Source organism: Canis aureus, chromosome 13 (assembly GCF_053574225.1).
Source record: "Canis aureus isolate CA01 chromosome 13, VMU_Caureus_v.1.0, whole genome shotgun sequence".
Classification (NCBI taxonomy): Eukaryota; Metazoa; Chordata; class Mammalia; order Carnivora; family Canidae; genus Canis; species Canis aureus.
In genome coordinates, this window is record NC_135623.1 from 26,736,020 (window position 1) to 26,757,806 (window position 21,787).

At 38.9% G+C, this 21,787-nt stretch overlaps 1 protein-coding gene across 7 annotated transcripts in view; it reads left to right on the forward strand.

Annotated features, from left to right (window-relative positions):
* The window catches only part of NAV3 (neuron navigator 3), a 1,006,607-nt gene that overhangs the window by 209,462 nt on the left and 775,358 nt on the right, over positions 1-21,787 (forward strand). Inside the window, exon 2 of one of the 7 annotated variants that reach the window (XM_077845594.1) lies at positions 226-313. The exons of the other annotated variants lie outside the window; for them this stretch is intronic. The gene's annotated coding sequence lies outside the window, so the exon portion shown is untranslated. The remainder of the gene's footprint in view (positions 1-225; positions 314-21,787) is intronic. 7 annotated transcript variants of the gene reach the window in all.

Genomic DNA, 21,787 nt, shown 5'->3' on the forward strand with positions numbered 1-21,787 from the left:
AGGCAGTGGAGTATTCCTTTTGGACTTCGTCATCACCTCTGTGCTTTCCCTTGACTCCTGTTAGCCTCTCTTGGTGGTAGGAGCACGGGCACATTTTGTTTCCTTCGAAACTTTTTATTGTTTGTTTGAAAGATCTGCACCTTCAAAATGTAATTTTAGGGGTAGAGATATAGATAAAGCCCTTTAAAAACAAATATTAAGTGAGAGGTTCTTTTTTGTGCCTAGGAAAGGGACTGGGCTCTTCCCTGACCCTCCAACAGTCCTGACGAAGAACGTTCTAGTGCCAAGACCCTGGGTTCTACACAGTGTACAGGTAGGGCTATTTTCCGGTAAGCCCCGGTAGGGCTTCTTATTACACAAGAAAGTAATAACCTGGACTTGCCTACTAATTTCCCCAGTGCAACTGATCAGTTAATTCTATCGTTTGTTCTCTGTCTCCTTGTTTCTCTGCTGTATTCTCTTCCCTGCCCAGTCTCTTTATTGCAGACATCCCATCCATCTTCCTGCACATGATCTGGAGTGTTGTTCCAAAGATCACCCTAATCGCTGTGTCTGGACAGTTCTCTCAATTAAAGCTGCCTCTCGGCAGGCCCGTAACATCCAGGCAGCAGGAATCCAAGATCCTTGCAGAGGGAGGGGGATGAAGTCAACCCTCCCCTCCTCTGCTATGTCACTGATGTACTAGCAGCAGTGCTGCCAAGAGTGAACGCAATACTCGATTCACACTAGACGTTAGCTGTAACAAAAGGGAGGGGAAACCACCTTCTGATCACTTCTGTGTTTGTTTTCCCTCATTATTGACTGGGGCAGGCTCTTGCATTTTTGTGTCTCATTCCTTCTTCGTTACCATTGGGAGGCTTCTTACAGATGCAGTCGGATTCGTAGGTTCTGTGGTTGTAGACCTGACCTGAGGCAAGTAGACTTTTTTTTTTTTTTATTTCTTTTTAATGCACTATGTTTTTTTTTTTTTTTTTTTTCTGCTTTAAGTTACAAGAGTGCCTTGGGCTAATGATATTCCTGTGTAGGTTTGCTCATCTTTGGAATTGAGCTGCTTTTTTGTTGATGGTACCTCCCTTTCTGGTTCATTCAGTTGTCTGGACTATTTCAGGTGCAATTATCTGAGAACGAATGGCTAGAGGATGATCTCTATCTATAACCGTTCGCTATGTGGTAGGAGGTCCCCAGGTTGCTAGAGGTGACAGACGTTGGCTCCAGTGGAAGGGTGCATGACTGGTTTCTCAGAGAGGCATGAGGTCTCCCTAGTGACTGACTGGCGTCTCCCGAAAATGACTCAACAACCATCATTTATTCTGTGCCAACTGTGTGCCATGTTTTTTTTCACATACTTTTCCATTTGACGTATTGATAAGGTAGTTATTAGTATCCTATTGCTGCTGTAACATCGCCAGCAATGTAGTAGCTTAAAACAACTATAATAAATTTGATATAATTATAAATTTAAAAGGTCACAAATTTCTTATAGTTAGAGAGGGCAAAAGTCCTATAAATTACGGTGTCATCAGGGCTGTGCTCCTCCTGGAGGCTCTTGCCTTTCCCAGCTTTGGGAGGCTGCCCACGTTCCTCGACTTGTGGACCATGTTCCTCCGTCTTCCAAGCCAGCAGTAGGTCATCTTCAGAACTCTCCTCTGACCTCTGGATCTGTCCTCACCTCTTTTTCTCTCATTCTGATTCTCCTTCCCCCTTTTTCCCTGAGGACTACATTGTGTCTGCCTGTAATCTTCGTATCTCAGGATCCTTTATTTAATAACATCAGCAAAGTCCCTTTGACATGGAAAAGAACATGTCTACAGGTTCCAGGGATTAGGATGTAGCCATAGTTGGGGGCCCATTTTACTGTCTCTCCTAGGTAGTAATGGCTCCTGCCGCCAGACCATGGCAGTACTTTACATGTATTAAGTGCCCACTCTGTTCCAGTCAGGAGAAAGGTTTTAACTTAACCTTCACCACAACTGGAGGAGGTTGGTATTTTATGGGAAGGCATTGAGGCTTGGGGAGGTTGAGTGACTTATCTAGAGTCCTGCAGCCATTTGGCAGCAGACAGGATTGCAGTCCAGGCTGTTCGATGCCAGTGTTCATACTCTTAACCATGATACCATTCCACATTTATTACATTTTCAGTACAGGCAGGCCTAAGTGAAAAGAGGGTGTTTCCTCTGGCTCATACAGGTAGTTTGTAAACAGGGTCAATATTCAAACTGAATCTCTTGGATCCCAAAACCTCAGTGTGAAATGCTCTTCTTCATGTGCTGATATCGGATCCTTGTCCTACCGAGATTTTTGCCTTCAGCTGTGGTTTCCATGATCTTTGTTTTGTTTGTTTGTTTGGTTTCCCATTCCAGATCGTGCTTATTTATCGGTGAAGTCAGGTGGAGAGGGTTGTCACTTGGGTCATGATGTCGTGATGTTGACAGTTAATGGGCAACGGCCTTTGGCCTGGTGCAGCTGAGCTACCCTGGTATGTGGCTGCTGCTCTGTTCTCTTCAAGTGGAGTTCTCAGATTGGCTTATCCTAGGTCGAGGTGACCACTGCTGTCTCATTTGGAGCAAAGACCCTGACTTACATTGAATTTTAAACACTGTCTCTGCAAGGGAAAGCTAATGTTTTATGGAACCAGCCACAATTTAGTTACCATAACAACTTGGTAATACTCATTCTGTCTTGGCTTACTGCCTCAGAGTGTGATGTACAGCAGTCATTCTGGCCAGCTGAAATGGGCTCTCACCTTATTCTTGTCAGGATATTGATAAACAGCTCTGTTTCATGACACGTTTCAAAGTCATCCCCCCTCTTTTTTTTTTTTTTTTATGTCTCTGACCTTCTCTTAAGCTGCAGGTTGTATAAAGAGAAGCTGCTGGAGTAACACCATGATTGTACTGCTTTTATATTCCTGAGCTATTTTATCATGAAATCATAGGTGTGGGGGTAAGGAGAGATATAAGTAGATGGTTGGGTCCATATTCTTAGAGCAGACTATCATAGTATCATAGCAGTATATTTCTGTCATCTGCCAAAAAGAAAAAAAAAGAGCTCGAAATAATGTTAAATTTAATCTCATTCTTTATGCAGTAAATTTGACGTACTCTGGAAAAGGTGTGGGCAATTCAGTCAAAGAGAGGATTCATTTTTTTCATTTAAGCATTTTATATGCACTAAACCATTAATGCCTAGTATTGCTTGATAATCAGTAACCTGTAGCAGAATTTAAATTTTACATAAGGAAAATTTTGCATAGATGGGCTGATGGGAATTTGAGAGGAAGCAGACATAGGGATTTTGTTCTGTTATTCTAGTAGGTAGGAGAGTGCTCTCTGTTTCAGGAAGGATTAATAGGTATTCCTTGGGGAGGTGGAGAGGAAAAGAAAGGGTAATGATGCATTCTTTATTCCTCTCTGGGAGATACAGAATCTATATTCACATTCCAAGGCTCTGAAAGGTCCAGCAGCAGAGAAACCTATTTAATTAACTGTTTTTTTCAGCCATGGGGGCTGAGGGGACCCCCTTTCCAACAGAGCATCTGTGAATATCTCCTAGAACACTGGGAAATGGTGCTTTAGAGTAATAATGATAAAGAGGAAACTGAAGCCAGGATTTCACCTTCTGTTCCTAACCATATCTGTAGTGATTCAGCTATGGGACAGATTCAGTACTTTTATTCTTCATTATGAGCTGATGTGTTGTCTGCTTCCCTCCTCAAATGTTTAAAATGGCCTTTCTTGTGGTTTGTGCCTTTCAGGATTCCACATATGCACTGATTTTCAGCAATTTGTGCAACATTCTGTTCAGCTATTTTTTCTCTAAATATGTGAGTTCATTCTTATGAAGGTTATGAAGGAAGGTTATGAAGTCTTTGGAGAATTTTAGGCAAAGTACTGACCATTTTTGGGGATGGCTATGGTTCAGTCCTCTGAGAAACAGGTAATGATACATACACTGAAATCTGTAATTTTATCCTAATTATTTCATTTAAAGATATGGCAATCCAGTGCTTAATAATAAATTCTAAGCTCTCTGTGTACATTGGAGAGAATCTTAGAATAAATTAGTTAATACATCTCTTCCTCTAAAGATACAAAAAACTCATGTCTAGAAATAGGACTTACTCAGTATTACCAAGTAAGAAGACTGGCTATAGAACTTGACTTCCTAGAAACGCATTTCCGTGTTTTGTTATGAGTAATTTTAAGTAATTGAACTAAGCAAAAGTATTTTTTTTTTTTTAATTTTTTTTTTATTTATTTATGATAGGCACACAGTGAGAGAGAGAGAGGCAGAGACACAGGCAGAGGGAGAAGCAGGCTCCATGCACCGGGAGCCCGATGTGGGATTCGATCCCGGGTCTCCAGGATCGCGCCCTGGGCCAAAGGCAGGCGCCAAACCGCTGCGCCACCCAGGGATCCCCTAAGCAAAAGTATTTAGCAAAGAGCTATGAAACCCCTCTCAATGGCATCCCATCTTGAAGAGGCAAGGTGGAAAGATGTGTGTCTTCCTTCTTGTTAATTCTCTAACACATTCACTGTTTGAGATAGCTTTTATTGAGGAATGGAATTTTTAGGATGATTTTCAGAATACATGCCTATCCAAGGTATTATCTGGTGTGAATTTTTTTCTTCTAGTCCAAAAGAGTTGGAAGAAAGCATATTTGAGTTATTGGATATGGAGGAACAAAGTTGTTGACTACTGTTTACCTCGTAGATGTTCTGAGATCCATTTCTGGCCCAGCTGGCTTGTTGGATATTTGACACAATCCCATGAGTGCTAGTGGTCAGTGTATTGTATGTGATTTAGCAGAGTCAGTAGCTTTTCTAATTCAGAACAGCTTTTGTTACTTTGTCTACCCCTGGTTCACATTATCCAAATGACAGTGCCACACCATGATTGTGAGGCAATTGTCACTCTCTATCTGATGGAGCTTCCTTGTGTCCCGTTTGTTAGAATTTAATGTGCCTCTTTCTTTCTTTGTTCTTTAAAACAAATCTTTTATTATTATTATTATTTTTTTGACAAGCAGCGTTGTCTGGCATTTATTGGTAGTTGATTTTTACATTTACATTTTGGTTAGAAAAATGGCTGTGGTTCTAACTGTAAGCAAGGTGGGTTGGATTTATTCAGCACTATGTTGTTAGCCAAGAGAATTGTATGCTAGGGTAACCTAAGAGAGCACCCAAATGTACACTTTCAGTTAAAATTTTCAAGTCAGGACGCCTGAGTGGCTCAGTGGTTGAGCGGCTGCCTTCGGCTCAGGGCGTGATCCCAGGATCCTGGGATGAGTCCCACATCAGGCTCCCTGCATGGAGCCTGCTTCTCCCTCTACCTGTGTCTCTGCCTCTGTCTCTCTCTGTCTCTCTCATGAATAAATAAATAAAATCTTAAAAAAATTAAAATAAATAAAAATAAAATTTTCAAGTAATTTCTCCTTTGGTGGTACAAAATTGGAACTAGTGGCAATCAACAGATAATAACTGAAAGTGTTAATCCAAGATGTTTTGAAATATTTGGATATTATACACAGCTCAGGGAAAAGAAATACCCACTCGTGTGTGAGTGGTGAAATGCTGACTTTGTTTATTTTCAATAAACATAATAACTAGTTTCATAGGAGTACATAATTTCTTGGAAGAAATTTGGAAGAGCTGGAGTAAAGTGGAACATACATAAGAACATATATATATTTACCCATCAAAAACATACTTCCTGATACAGTCACTCAAGTTTTATTTTTAGGAGGGAAATCAGATAAAGGACAATGTGTTAAAAATCTTTCTTGGCTTCAGGAATGTTAGTAGTTTGCATATTTTTTTAGGTGCTGTTAGCAGGGTTACTCATTTCCTGGCATGATATGGTGAAAGTATGTCTTTATGACAATTAAAATGAGAAAGAAAAGCAATCTAAGGATTGGGCTTTTTGAAAATTATCTCCCAAGGCAGGGTAGACAAAGAAATCATCTGTGTTGCTTCAATGAAGCTATAAAAATAAGACCTGCTCTGGGCATGAATAGGATCAGAACCCAATGACAGTCAGATATAATAAAGACAAGAAGAAACTTATTACACTGTCATTTCATGCTTTATTTTTTTTTTTTTCAGTCCTGAATAGATGCTGTGATAAGGTATTTAATGTAGGTCATTAAATCTTTGTATGTATGTCATTAAATCTCTGTATGTCATATAATCTTTGGATAGTATGAGTATGATTTAGCTTTTTCAGTCTGATCAACACTTTTTTTTGGGGGGGGGTGTCACTGTTAGAATTGAGTTAATAAGAACCATACCCTGGATTGTGGTACCCCTTTTCAATACCCCCCACTCTCCAAATGACTTCCATAGAAAGGGTAAGCACTCTGGGGGCATTAAAAGAAAATGCCTACTTTTTGATTGTCATTTCCTGTTGGGTGGTGGTTGCTGGGGGGTGGCTGAGGATCATAAAAGTTTTCAGAAGAGATGTTTGAGTTGAGTCTTGTAGGATTTGCAAGTTTTCAGGAGGCATGGAGAGGTGAGGCAGGATGGCATGTGTAGGGTACTACAATTGTGTTGGATTATTGGAGCCTCGAGCTCATGGTTGGAAGGGGCAATAGTTTATATCTCCAAAGATAGACAGGGACCATATAAAGCAGGGTCTCACATGCTGTGCTAAGGATTTAGAATCTCTGGCCTTGGGGAGATAGCAATAGGCTTGCCTTTTATAAAGATAAGTTTGGGGGATGAGTATGAAGAGGGTTGAGGCATGAGAGTAGGAGTTTGGTAATGAAGTAGCTGTTAAGCACTTTCTTTGAAAGAATTTTTTTTTTTTTTTTTTTTGAGAGAAGGAGCATGAGCAGGAGGGGAAGAGGGAGAGAGAATCTCAAGTGGACCTCATGCTGAGCACAGGGCCAGTTTCAGTTTTAGGACTTTGAGATTATGATCTGAGCTGAAACCAAGAGTCAAATGCTTAACCTACTGAGCCACCCAGGCCCTTGAGCACTTTGTTAAAGGAGAAGAGCACCTAAATTAAGGTCCTGGCAGGGGAAACTGAAAGGGAGGAGATGGCTAATGAGAAATTTAGGTGCTATGATTCTAAAGACTTGGTAACATATTAGAAATGAGGAGTGAAAGATTGTGGTGAGAATTAAATGAGATAATATATTTTAAAGACTGTTTAACATAGTACACAGTACCTGGCACATGGTAAGCACACAGGATATGAGAATTGTAATTGTGGTAGTTATCAACACAGACAGTAAGAAACCTCTTGGAGATTCCTATTTGTAGTAACAATAACTCAGGACTTCTCCTCTATATAGCCCCATCTTCAAATGTACACCCTAGCAGATTTCAAACTCTTGTTTTTTGCTTGTTAGGGAGACCATGGCCACTTTGTGTTCACTTTATGTTATGGCCTGACTGTATTACTGAGGTATTTTATAGTTGTTAATAATATCTTAATTTTGATATGTCCCTACCCAATGACCTGATGCATGTTTGAAATCCCACTTAAATGTGAAACATACCTGTTTACCTTTATGCTGTCAATCAAAGGAGAAAGGGCCAATCCTGACTCATATTTGATTTTTTTGTCTGAGGTTTTATCCTGCAAGTATTTTCTTTCCCTTCATGTCTTTAGAGTTTCATCCTTGTTTCAGATCGGTTACTTGTAGTTGAATAAGTTAGGAGATCAGTTTATTCTTAACTCTGTTGATAATACTAGTGAATAGTTCTTTGATAGGATATGTTTAGGGTAAAACTAGTACATTAGCCTACTTGGGCTGCCATAACACAGACTGGTTAGCTTATGAAACAAGAACTTATTTCTCACAGTCCTGGAGGTAGGCAGTCCAGGTGAAGTCTAAGATCAGGGCATCCAGGGATTCTGTTCCTGGTGAACACCCTCTTTTTGCAGACAGCTGCCTTTTCCCTGTGTCCTGACATGGAGGAGGGTACTCTTTCCTTCTTATAAAGCCACCTACCCGGGGCGCCTGGGTGGTTCAGTGGTTGAGCATCTGCCTTTGGCTCAGGTCATGATCCTGGAGTCCCGGGATCGAGTCCCGCATGGGGCTCCCTGCAGGGAGCCTGCTTCTCTCTCTGCCTGTGTCTCTGCCTCTCTCTCTCTGTCTGTCATGAATAAATGAATAAAATCTTTAAAAAAAAGTCACTAATCTTGACATGAGGGTGTCACCCGCATGACTTATCTAACCTTAATTACCTTCCATAGGTCCCATTTCCAAATGTTGAGGGTTAGGGCTTCAATATATGGATTTTGAAGGGGACAGTTCAGTTCATAGCAGCTGGGGTTGAAAAGTGTGAATTAGGTTATTTGCAGGTCTTGTGTCCTGCTTACCTTCTACCTTTTACAGATATGTCTTGATGGTCGTCATAAGCCGATTGTGTTGGTTGTTTCAGATGTTGTAAGGAGTCCTACATTAGCCATTCTTGAGACAGATACAAAGCTAGGATTCAGAAGTCAGTAAGATAATTTTGCCCTTAAAAGCTTTTAAAGCACCCATAGTTTTTTAACTGGAAGGAAAACAAACACATGTGCAGATTGTTATGGGAGTAATTGTCTCTTAGGGGAAGGGGAATCAGAGAAGGTACAAAATCAGAATCTTAGCAAGACGGTTACTCTCCTGAGGTCCCGTTCAAGGCCAATATGGCACTTTATGTGCTGCTGAAATTGACATTGCATCCTGCTATAGTTGTGTCCTCTGATTAAGGTAATGATGGAGTTAATCTCACTGCTAGCATACTAGTGGGGATAATTTCCCTTCAGGTGTGGTCCTGAATTTAAAAGAAGCTGTTAATTTAATTACTTTTAGTTAGTATAATTTTTCTTTAATGCTGAAACCTATTTTTCCACATTTTAAGATCTCTTAAATCAGGATGTATCTTAGTGGTGATGCATCTTAATCGGCACTTTTTTCTTTTCTTCCCTATTACAGTGTATTCTTTATTTTACATTCTTTTTTTATTATAACATAGTACATTTTGCATTTGGCATAGAATACTCAATGAAATACACTTGTAAGAGCTAGGCTAATATGTATATGAATGAGCTCTTTCCTTATTATCTCATTTAATGCTCACAATGACCCTATTCTGTTTAATTTGTAGAAGGTTTGGTGATATTAAGTTACTTGCTCATGGTCATTTCTTTCTTTACTAGTTTAAATTATTTTCTCCATGAGATAAATACATATTCTTTTCTTAGTTAGCAAGACCACAAATCTTCTGGTAATTCTCCAAGATGGCATATTTTAAAGGAGAATATTGGGGCACCAGAGTGTCTCAGTCGGTTATACGTCTGCCTTCGGCTCCTGTCATGATCCCAAGACCTGGAATCAAGCCCCACATTGGGCTCCCTGCTCAGCGGGGAGCCTGTTTCTCCCTTTCCCTCTCTCTCCTCCCTCTGCTTCTGTTCTCTCTCTGACTCTTTCTCTCTCTCAAATAAATAAAAATCTTTAAAAAAAGAGGAAAATATAGATGAGTTTTGCTCTGAATTTCATATGAATTTAAATTACACAGTTCTTGGGGAGGAATTCTATCTCCTTATATTTGCTATGTTCCATATATAGTATAGTAGTTTTATCCTTCAACTTATTAGAAGATGAGTTCTTTCAGGACAGCTGACATGACACCCCTGGACCCTGGCTTCCTCCAATTCCAATCTCCGTTCCATAGCTGGGACTCCTCAGCTCTTGTTTGTAGGATTATTTTCAGCCTAGTCACTGAGGGGAATCTCTTAGAGGGAATTTCAGAAACCTAGGCAATTATCTTGATTGGCTTAGCATAAAATTAATCATGATACTGGTCCTGCTGTTTACAGTGGCTGAGTTCTGTTTACTAGGTTCTCCAGTGAACAGACTCTGAACCCAGTAGCTAGCTGAGTGTATATTCTTATCATACTGGGGACTCAGTAATGGTTCTTTGCCCCATCTTACAGGATCCAGGCCCTGCCTGCCCTCATGCTCCCTGACTATGGCCTGTATCTAGACTTGCTGTTTAATGCTGGTGCTGGGATCCACATTCTGCCTTTCTTTGGGAAATTCCCTATTGAGCTCTGCTGGCATTACCTGGCCCTGTGTGTGGATGGTGAGGTCTGGGGCTCTGATCTCTCATTCTCTGCCCTGGGTTCTGATGCAGACCTCCGGCCTACACCTTGAATACTACCGAGCTCTGTCTTAGCCTGCTGCTATTCAGGGCTCTCCAAAATCTGCCTCTCACTTTTCTTTCCAGCAGTTTGCACTACCCAGTACTATCAAACTTTCTTATGGTAATTTATTTTTAGTGTATTATGATTTTTGAATTTGTATATTTGTTTAAACTTGGCTAGTATACTGAGCTTCTTGAACATGGGTTCTTGTCTTTTATATATAAAAGATAAAGAAGATCCCTCCCCCTCCTAGTAACTTGCACATAATAAGCAGAATGAATAAATGGTAGAATGAATATATTAGGTATCCAATGCTTACCTGATGACTAAAAGCTTATAATAAACAGAAAAGCATTCATAGGGAGTGGATCCCATAGATCACATGATCTATGCCTCATGGGGCCATACATCTGGACTTCAGAATGATGTTCTTTAGCTTTTTAGTATTTCCTTATATATGTTTTTTGATCCATCTAATGTATAATCTATTAACTTTCCATAGAATTCTGTTTTTTCCAACTTCTGGGATCATATTTTACATGATTTATACATGAAGTATATACATTATGTAGCTTTTATAAATGAATATTTAAAATGGTTTAAGTTTTTCATGGGTCAAGTACTTTAAGAACTATTTAAATGTGTCACTAGAATATAAGCTTCTGAGGGCAGTGGCTTTCTTGAGTTTATTTCTACATGCTCAGTTTCTGGAATAATGTCCAGGTGCTCCATAAATATTGAATAGTAGGTGGTCCATAAATAATGAGTAAATAAATAATTATAACAATTTCTGCTTTCCCAGGGAGAGGGAAAAGCCAGTATTTCAAAATTCTTCAGATTTTGTATATTATTTACAGTTTAATTCAGCTTTAATTTCCAATTTGTATGAGCTTATAGACTCTTAGGTTTGGAAGGGGACTTAAAGCTACATGTAGTCCAGCTTCTCTACCATGGAACAGCTAACAAATGGTATCATGCATGTTACTTAGTAGAATATTCAGAAATTGTCACAGGATGGTGACACCAGTGAGGAAAGACCAGTTAGTTCCTCAAGCACTTTTCCCCTTTGCCCCACTTCTGTTATATGGGAACTGCAGAAAATTACATGATATTAAAGCGACTTGTGATGTCAGCCAAAGGGGCACCAAAGTGGCTTGTTGCTGATTTGAGAGATCAGAGGCAGTTCTTCTGTTGTGTTTATTCTGTTTCTGTTCCGTCTTTTCTGCCAGTGGAAAATGGCCTCAGGATATGGAGAAGGAAAGGGATATGAAACATTTGAGCTGTGTTTGGTGTCATATTGAATGTTGAGAGCATTTGCTTTGTTCATTTGCTTAGCCCTATTTTGATTAAAACCATATTTCTGTAAAAAAAGGAAATAAGTATTAATAACTTCTGTAGTTGACCATTTGGCATTGGCAGCAAGTAATAACGGGGTAACTAATTAGTCCTTAGGGTGTGTCAGAGGAGAGTATATCATTTTTCTATTCTTGGCTAATGATATTTCCAGCGACTAAGCGTAGTCTATCTGGTCCAGAAAGACCTGAGATGTTATGGAGTTATTTTTCTTAAGCTTAAATTTTTTCTGTCACCTTCTTCTCAGGTGTTCTTTCTAGATTATCCTTCTCTACCAACGTACAAAGCTTTTTCTATCTTTAAATAATGCTGTTTTTTTTTTTTTTTCCAGAATAAAAATTTCCCTTATTTTCATTGTCCTCTGCCTAAACCTCTTACCCATTGTTACTCTGTGATACCTGGAGCCACCAAGAGCTTGTCTAATTCCCCTCACATATAATTCCCTTCTTGAGTTGTCAGCTTCTCAGATTGGATAACTACAAGCTTTCAGATACTTCTCACATTCCATCACTGGACCCCCTTACTATCTTATATCTTTACGTTAGTTACATCTCTTCTGTTAATTCGCGATTAAATCATGGACAACATGGGCATAGAGTAATAATAGGGGTTCCTCTTGAAATAAGTGAAGTTGTATATCGTGAAGTAAAAACTTTAAACAATGAAGCAAATATTCCTTTTCTTATATTTGTAGTGTGTTGAAAATGGTCACTGGGCCTCTGGATCAGCTAATGTGATCTTTTTTTTTTTTTTTAAAGATTTTATTTATTTATTTGAGAGAGAGAGAGGGCACACATGCATGAGTGCATGAGTGGGGAGGGGCACGGGGAGGCAGAGGGAGAGGGAGAAGCAGACTCCAGACTTTCCGCTGAGCAGGGAGCCCAACATGGGGCTCAGTCCCAGAGTTCCGGGACCATGACTTGAACCAAAGGCAGCCACTTAAGTCACTGAGCCAGCCAGGTGCCCCTACTATTGTGATCTTTACAACAATTCAATGATTGTGAGTTTTCCTTCAAATATAAACATTTACAAACAGAATGGACATAAATCTGAAATTGCATAGCTGAGACTTAATGCCAGAAAGATTGTTTAATAATCTATTTAGCATACATAAATGAGATTAAAAATGAGAAGCTATATCCCATGCATTTGCTCCAGCCCAATCCTGTTTGTTAAAATGAAAAATGATTCATTCTATTTTGGAGCATTGCCATTATAAAAATAAATGTCAATATGTTTTGTACTTGCAGACTTTTAACACTTGTCTGCAAAATGCCAGAGGATGACTACACCAGTACTTCTGGGTGTGGGCAGTGTATTCACAGTAGAATGACATAGATTACAAAAATGTAAGATTGTTTTAGAGGAGTTTCCCTGTTGTGATATTTATTTAATTACACCAAATGCCTTTTTGATTGGTGAATTCTTAGAAGATAAGAACAGCCTAGGTGTGGAAGTATTTGGTGTTTTCTCTCTACCACTTGCTATCATCTAGTTCCTATTCTCCTTTCATTTTCCCTCTGGCTTTTCTAAGTCCCTCTTCAATCATTTTACCCCTGCCTTGCACGGAGCAGCGTGGGCATTACTATGTCCCAGTGGTGGCATAGGGATTTAATAAGATTGCTGACCTCTGGGCCAGAATGACTCTTGCCTGGCTGACAATCGTTAACTCCTAGTGGGCTATGTAGGTAAGAAAAGTGAAGTGCTAGGATTCACAGGAGCTGCTGAAACAGAATGTGTTGAAGAGTGGGGACCTCGGTCAACAATTTTTTTTTTTTTTGGCCTTTTTTTCTTTTCTAGCACTGGGTCTGGATAGGTGATGATCTAATTGATTCAGAATTAAGTAACAGGAAGGGATTGGTAGATTTGCCTTCCAGGATGCTTTTAATCACATGTCTTCACTATACTCAAGGCTGTACATGTGGTAAAAGGAAATGAGAACAGCATAAAGAGGTGCTGAATAAAACATTTGTATTTTCCTTCTTTTTTCCTTAGAGAAAGGTTTCTGGTTTTGGGTGTGAAGGTGGAGCTGCTATGTTAGTGATGAGGATTGGGACCCATAAAGTGGGTTTGGATGACAAGGTTCTGAGAATGTTGGGGCTGAAGCCCTAACTTTAAGGACATTAGCAGAGTAGAGACCTGTAAGAAAATATTAGTTCACTGTTTGCACAAGTTAAGCCAGCTTACAAATTATGTATTTGCCTAACTTATTCCTGTTCCACAGTAGAAGTGCTGTGAGGCATATCAAAATTTCTAACTTTGGGACTTCTTTTTTTTTTTGAAGATTTTATTTATTTATTCATGAGATACACACACAGAGAGAAGCAGAGACACAGGCAGAGGGAGAAGCAGGCTCCATGCAGGGAGCCGGATTCGGGACTCAGTCCCAGGACTCCGGGATCACACTCTGAGTGGAAGGCAGGTGCTCACCCGCTGAGCCACCCAGGCACCCCTAACTTTGGGACTTCTTATTATCAAACTTATGTATACAGTTTTTTAAACTAATGAAATATCCTATTCTGAATGCTGATATCTGTGACTTGTTAATACCTTAGAATATGAATTCTCTGTCTTATGTATCTGATTTGAAATAAAAAGATACTAATCACAAAGTGGTTAGTCCTGCAAGGTATCTGTGAAGTCCTAGTTGTGGGAACACAGATCAGAGTCAGGTAAATAGCTTGCTCTGCCTGTTGATATGTAACCATTTTCTATGAGGTACTGGAGGCATAGCGGGTAGTTAGGTAGTTTTCATTAAAACGTTAAATGTTAAGTACAAAAATCAGATCACTGAAGTAATCCATTTCTGCCCCTCTTCCCCTTCCCCTCTAAGTACTTGACAGGGATAAAGGATCTGAAATTTGAACATACTTCCTTAAACTATTCTGCAAATATTTCTGTTCCAGTTATTAAAAGTCTTTTGTCTTATTTGATCTTCTACATCCCATTCACCAGTAAACAAAAGGTAGTATCAAGTAAGTGTTTAAGTTAGCAGTGATTTATGGGGAACCCATTAAAGTACTGCTCAGACAGGAATTGTAGAGATTTGATGAATCAACGAAGTAGCAAGTGGAAAGTACATCCCATTCCTGAGTTTTGTGAGTCAGGGGATTGTTTTATTTATCCCTAAAAGCAATATTCTTCCTGTTAGAGCAAGGGATTTAGACAGTAGAATCAATAACTAGGTTCCACGTGGGACTTGCTAATACACAAATTAACGTATGATGCTTATGAGCTTGATAAGCTTGAAAGGCCATGTTCTCTCAGTATTTCATTGCCATGTAGTCAGATGAAAGAATAGATAGAAACAATGTAAGGGAATGAAACTATCTATATCCTAAACTTTCAAGGATGTTAATTCACATGTGTAGTGACCACAGCAGTTACCTATGTATTAGCTAGTCGAGTGACAAACACTTGTGACAAATTGCTGTATTACATGTGATGTGTTTTAAAGCAAAAATCAGATAAAACCTGGTGGTGGTGGCTTTTTTTTTTTTTTTTTTTTTAAGTAAGAACTCCTCCTTTGGCAGGTATAACTAGAAAGCATTGGCAAATGGACACCTGACTATGAGATTCATTCCCTGAAATGCTCTTTTCAGGGTTCTGTGTGAAAGCGTTAGCTGTGTCAATTAGTTGAGATGAAATGACATAATCTATTGACCTGTGGTGATAACTTTCTAAATACATTGAACATTTGGTGCCACATAGCTGAATGTCTCACTAATTGCTTAGACGCATGCCTGCTTTTGTAATCAATGTGCTACTTGGGCTAGCTTCAGCAGGATTTATTGCCTCATTTTCTATTTCAGACTGCTTAAGCATTCACTGGGTGGTATCCCTGAAAATGACAGTCCCTAAGGATCAGAATCTGTGTGTCAGAGGGCAGAGGTCTGTCTTTTTCATGGCTTTGGAATCACTCTTTCATATTCTAAGAGGAAGGCAAAGCTGGCAATTTGCATTTAAAGCACTGCTCTCCAAGGTTACATTCTGTTGAGTATATATTTCAGATAGTGGACATTTATCATAGTGTAGCTCTCAAATCTGAAATTGCTGCTGAAGGTATAGCCGAAGAGCCATCACAGTCTTGGGGAACAGGGTAATAAATCAGAAGCTGCCACATGATCACTATGGTAACCGTCAGGCCCTGTCACACTGCAAGCATTATTGAAGGGTAGGTACAATGTTCAGCTCATCAAGTGTTTGTGATCATAAACCTATTGACACTATAGATTTGATATGAACATATTATTATCTTTGTGAATTGAAAGGGACTGCTATCCTATTTAAGGTAACATTTTATGACTGTAGACTTGAACTTGTCAATGCCAATTGGCTTAATACAATGGTATGTAGTTCTTTTTTTTATTTATTTTTATTTTTTATTTTATGATAGTCACAGAGAGAGAGAGAGAGAGAGAGAGAGAGGGGCAGAGACATAGGCAGAGGGAGAAGCAGGCTCCATGCACCGGGAGCCTGACGTGGGATTTGATCCCGGGTCTCCAGGATCGTGCTCTGGGCCAAAGGCAGGCGCTAAACCGCTGCGCCACCCAGGGATCCCTGTAGTTCTTTTTAAAGATAAAATCTACCTTTGCAACATTGTGAAATTAAACATTTTTTTCTAATGAGACCATTTATGCTGATCTGAACATGTAGACATATGTAATTATGTATCCACATTGATCCAAATGACTCAATTCTAACATTTTAACAACATTTAACACTGTTATTTGACAGTTTATCATGATTTTCTGGAATATAAATGTGAGGTCTTGGGATGATGCTTTTTGCCTTCTTTTTTAAATATATGCATGTAATTGTGTTTTGAAAATTTACAACATTTAGGTTTAGATATACGTAGCATCTTGATTAACATTGTTGATAAATTTGTTGTGAAGCAATTAGAATATAAGGCCAAGATTCTGAAAGGTAATTACTTATGTTTATAAGAAGTGTGCATTCTTGAAATTATGACTTTAAGTAAAAACATATGTTCTCTATGAACAAAGTTCATATTCATATTTTATGTGAATATAGTAGCATTTTCAGTTACATTTATTCATAATAGAAGGTGATTCCCCCAAACAATGTTAACATATAATTGTCTAGCATTTTATTAAAGAACATATATTTAGAACTAATCAGGGGAGGAAAACCCCCATGTATTATTATAATACAGTTGTTAATATTTTCATAAGTATTATTGCATTTGAACATCTTTCTTCCAACTGAACCAAGAGGGCATTCCTAAATGTTAAAGGCAGTAACTATGGTAATTCCCTTGTGAGAGAGAAAACTCATTAAGATCATAATAAGGCAGTCACTTCTACATATTCCTCAGGATGATTTGGATTTCCTTCCTTATCCCTCATTTGAGAAGGGTGACCCAACATTAAATTAGAAAGCACGTATCCATCACTACATCTTGAAAACATCCAATTCAGCCCCCCTACCCAGGGATAATACAGTATGCGGTTCGCACTGAGCGTAGTGCTTTGCTCTGTGTTGGCAGGTGGGAGGTAATGAAGGCCAGAGGGGAGGAAGGAGGGAAGCCCTTGAGCATTTCCCGTCTCCTTACCTGCACAGTGCATGAGTTTTGGACACAGTCATGGTGTTCAGCGACTATCAGAGGAGGAGACTGTAGATACTTAGCTGTTAAAACAACAACAATAACAAAACAACCAAACTTTCTGCCTTCCATCCTCCTTTTTATGTGAACAGCAGCCTGTGATGGCAGTGGCCTGTTGCTGCTGAGATGTGGTGCAACTTGGTGATAGGGCCTGAGCAGTAACGTCTGCACCAGATCGTGCGTGCTGCTGTTTCATGTGGGATGCTGAGCCGCTGTCAGATATGGAACAGCTTTACACCATTTATGGGCTAGAGTTAGAGTGGTAGGCTGGAGAGGAAAGACTTGGGGCCATTATGAAGCTCTGTCTGAAAGTGTTTATAAAGGCAGCAGTTACGTGCTACTTATTATCTTCACTCAGTTCACTTTTCTTGGTCTGAGTGTCCATTATCCTTATGACATTGGATTCCCCCCTCCCCTCCCCATGACATTAGATTCTTATTCAGAGGCCCTGGCTCTAGCATTTTTATACATTTTGAAGAAGTTCGGGAAAATTCCATGCTGTATAGGAAGAATACTAATACTTACTGCTCCCTTGCTGTGTGCTGGGTACCTTGGCAGGTGTTTGCATACATGCTTTAATCCTGACAGCAACCCTAAGAAGTATTATAATTCCCATTTTAGTGATAAGAGGGTTGAGCCTAAGAAAGATTTAAATGCCTGGAAAGTGGCAGAGTTGGATTTTCAATACCATTTTCTCTGATGCCAGAGTCTTAGTTTCCTTCTATTTTTTTCTGTCCTGTTTGCATGAATGTTCAAGAAGGCATAACTTCTTCCAATTTCTTTTTTTATATTCCTATTGTGGTAAGAGCACTTAATATGAAATCTACCGTCTTAACAAATTCTTAAGTCTACAATGCAGTATTGTTACCTGTAGGCACAGTATTGTATGCCAGATGTCTAGAACTTACTCATCTTGTACATGAAACTTGATATAATAGCAACTCCTCATTCCAGTCACCCGCTGGTATCTGGCAACCATCATTCTACTCTCTGCTTCTATGAGTTTGATGACTGGATAACTGAAGTAAGTAGAATTGTCCTTCTGTGATGGGCTTGCTTCAGTTTAGTGTCTTCATGTTCATTCATGTTGTCTTGTGTTCTACTTGTAGTTCATCAGTTCTTAGAATTACATTCAGACATTATGCTTTGGTGTTAGAAAAATCTATCCAAATTTAGCCTTCTATACCCTTAGCTTTAATGGAGTCAGATTGGGATGAGAAACTCATGCCGTACCAATCATACTTGGTATTCGCTTTCAGGCCTTATTTCATACTAACTCTTTAATTTGGGGCGAATAACTCCACCTTTTTGGATCAGATCCCTCTTTTGTAGGGAAGAGATGATAATACCTACCTCACCACATTGTAGTGAGGATTGAATGAATTAATGGATGCCAAAACCTGGTGTGGAGTAGGTGCTACTCATCCTCCTTGACTTGCCAGCACTTCCGATTATAAAATAGCTACAGCGTTAAGTTAGGGTAAGCCAAAAAATTTTAGATGAAGGTCAATATTTCATTTTCATGCAACTCCACTGTTACAGTATATTCATTGATAGTGTAGTCAACATTCGAACTCATGGTATTATATTTATATCTTCCTATTAGAGATTAATTCCTACATTTAAAACCAAGCTGGTATTTTGACCATTGGAGGCAAAAGTGGAAAAGAAAATGAGAAGCACTCTTCTTCCCAAATCAAAATCTGCAGTGGAGCCCTGGGGGTCTTTCACCATCGACCCTGGAGTCTGTGCAGAAGAGAATCTTGCTGATTAGAATCAGGAAGGCACAGCCTAATGCACTAATCCCTAGCATTTCTCTAGGAATCTGTCTTATTTCGTGTCTGCTTCTGTTGATTTGCCTGTCTTTGCTTTCCTGTCAGTCACTCTTACTCTTCAGAGCAACATCCTAAGATTCGTACTTTGCACCTTGTATTGCAAGGATGCAGAATAAACCTTTCTACCCAAGGAAGGGCAGTTGTTTCATCTGGTTTGTTATTGTTACATTGACTTTTTAAATGGTAGGCTCCTGATCTTGCCAGCCCAACCCCTCCTGAAATTCAGGTAGCCTGCAAATAAAGGCTCAGCTCTCCCCTGATGTGGAGAGGCCAGCAGCATACTGCCGAGGACCACACATGGAGGTGTTATGGTTACAGTGATGTCATTGCCAGACTGATAAGCATTCTTTTGCAATAATGGCAATTGATTGATTAACTAAAAGATCTTTCTCATAATAAGAGGTTGTTTTTTTTAACAAAAGGTATATGAAAAAGGTTTCAATCTTAAAATAACTTTTATTTCAATGTTGTCAATAGTTTTTTTTTTTTTACAAAAATTAAAAAGGTTTCACTTTTGTAATAACTCTTACTCATTTCTGTCAGTTGACTCTGTTTTGTTTTTTTTCTTTGTGTTATTTCAATGGCTTATGGATGTGTGTAGAAAGCAGATAAAATTCTGTAGGTTTTGTTATCTCAGGTAATGCTTAAAGCAGAATTGCAATGGTAAAACATGTTTGGGGAGAAATTCTGATGACATTGACTTTTCCTCTGTCACCCCTATTCAATTCTCAACAACAGGCAGAAGCTTGAAATTCTTGTTTCTGTTAGATGAAAACTCACCCTTTTAATGAAATATTTTATATATCCTGGCTTTGCCTTTCCAGTGGTAAACAAATAAACATTACTGTTTGCAGAGCCCCAGACTAAGATGAAAACAGGCCTTTATATTTAGGCATCTTGATCCTAGTTCTACCAATACATATATTTTGCTTCACTGCTTTCTAGGAAGTTGAAACAGAAATATACATAATTGATGAACTAGGGAATTGTGATTAAGTGCTTGATGTGCGTATGCTTGCTTATTGGTTTCCTTGTACCAAATGTGATTACTGCATTTTCTTATAAGATGTGAGAGAACTGTAGCTAAATGAAAGGCAACAGGAGATGTAGGATATGAAAATTACTTATTTTTAAACTTATATATGTGGTATTTAAAAAAAATTAAAATATTTTATTTATTTGGGAGAGGGGCAGAGGGAGAGAGAATCTCAAGCTGACTCCCTGCTGAGCATGGAGCCCCCTTCGTGGGGCTCCATGTCATGACCCTGAGATCCAGACCTGAGCTAAAATCAAGAAGAGTTGGATGCTTAACTAGCTGAGCCACTCAGGCACTCCTGAAATATATATGTTAAAAGTCACTTTATTGATGAGATTGTTCTATGAATTATGGCAAATTGCAGCAGCACAGGGTTCATAATAATTTCTTCCCTTCCCCAAATTCCTTTATGTCCCTTTGAAGTTAAATCCTCCTCCTGCTTCTAGCTGCTGATTTGTTCTTCCGTATAATTTTGCATTTTTCATAATGTTGTATAAATAGACTCCTATGCAGTCTTTTACATTTGAGCTTTTTTCAGATAACAGGATGCATTTGAGATGCATCTAAACTGTTTTATCAGTAGTTCCTTTTTTATTGTTGAGTAACATTCCACTGTATGTATGTACCATAGTTTGCTCACTCCCTTACCAGTTGAGACATCTAGGATGTTTCTGTTTTTTTGCAGTTATGAATAGGCAGCTGTAAACATTGCATATAAATTTGTATGTGAATGTATTTGTCTCTCTTAAATAGACATAAATACCTAAGACTGTGATTGTTAGATCATAGAGTAAAGATATATTTAGCTTTATAAGAAGTTGACAAACTGTTTTTGTTTCATCTTCAAAGTGACTGTAACAGTTTGAACTACTCCAACCAGCAAAGTATGAACATCTCGGTTTCTCTCCCTCTTTGTTAGCACTTGGTATTTTCTTTCTTTCTTCCTCCCCTGCCTCCCCTTTGGTTTAGCTATTCCAATAGTTATGTGGTGGTATCTCATCGTAGTTATAATTTACATGTTGCTAATGACTGATGTTGGACATCTTTGTGCTTGTTATCTGTATATTCTCAGTGAATTGTTCAAACCTTTTGCACATTAAAAAAAAAAAAGGTTGTTTTCTTACTAAGTGCTTCTCCTATACCTTGGGTAAAAGTTCTCTGTCCTTTATGTGACTTGAAAATAATTTTTCCCAGTCTTTGGCTTGTCTTTCTAACAGAGGCTTTTGTAGAGGTAGAAGTTCTATTTTATTTTATTTTTTTTAAAGATTTTATTTATTTATTCATAGAGACACAGCTAGAGAAAGAGGCAGAGACCCAGGCAGAGGGAGAAGCAGGCACCATGCAGGGAGCCCGATGTGGGACTCTATCCTGGGTCTCCAGGATCACACCCTGGGCTGCAGGCAGCGCTAAACTGCTGTGCCACCGGGGCTGCCCAAGGTTAAAGTTTTAAATTTGATGTCCACTTTAACCGTATTTTCTTTTAGATTGCAGTTTTGATGCTGTTGCTAAAGACTGTTAGCCTAACTCAGGGTCCCAAAAACCTCCTCTTATGTTTTCTTATAAAAATTTTATAGTTTTACAAGTTACATTTAGATCTGATCATCTATTGTCAGTTAATATTTATATAAGATGTAGAGTATATGGCAAGGTGTTTTTGTTTTTGTTCTGCATATGGATGTTCAGTTGTTCCAACACTAATTATGGAAAAAACTCTTCCTTCTTTGAATTGCCTTTTGCATTCTGATCAAAATTGATTGTATTTGTGTGGTTGTACTTCAAGTATCTTTCTGTTGT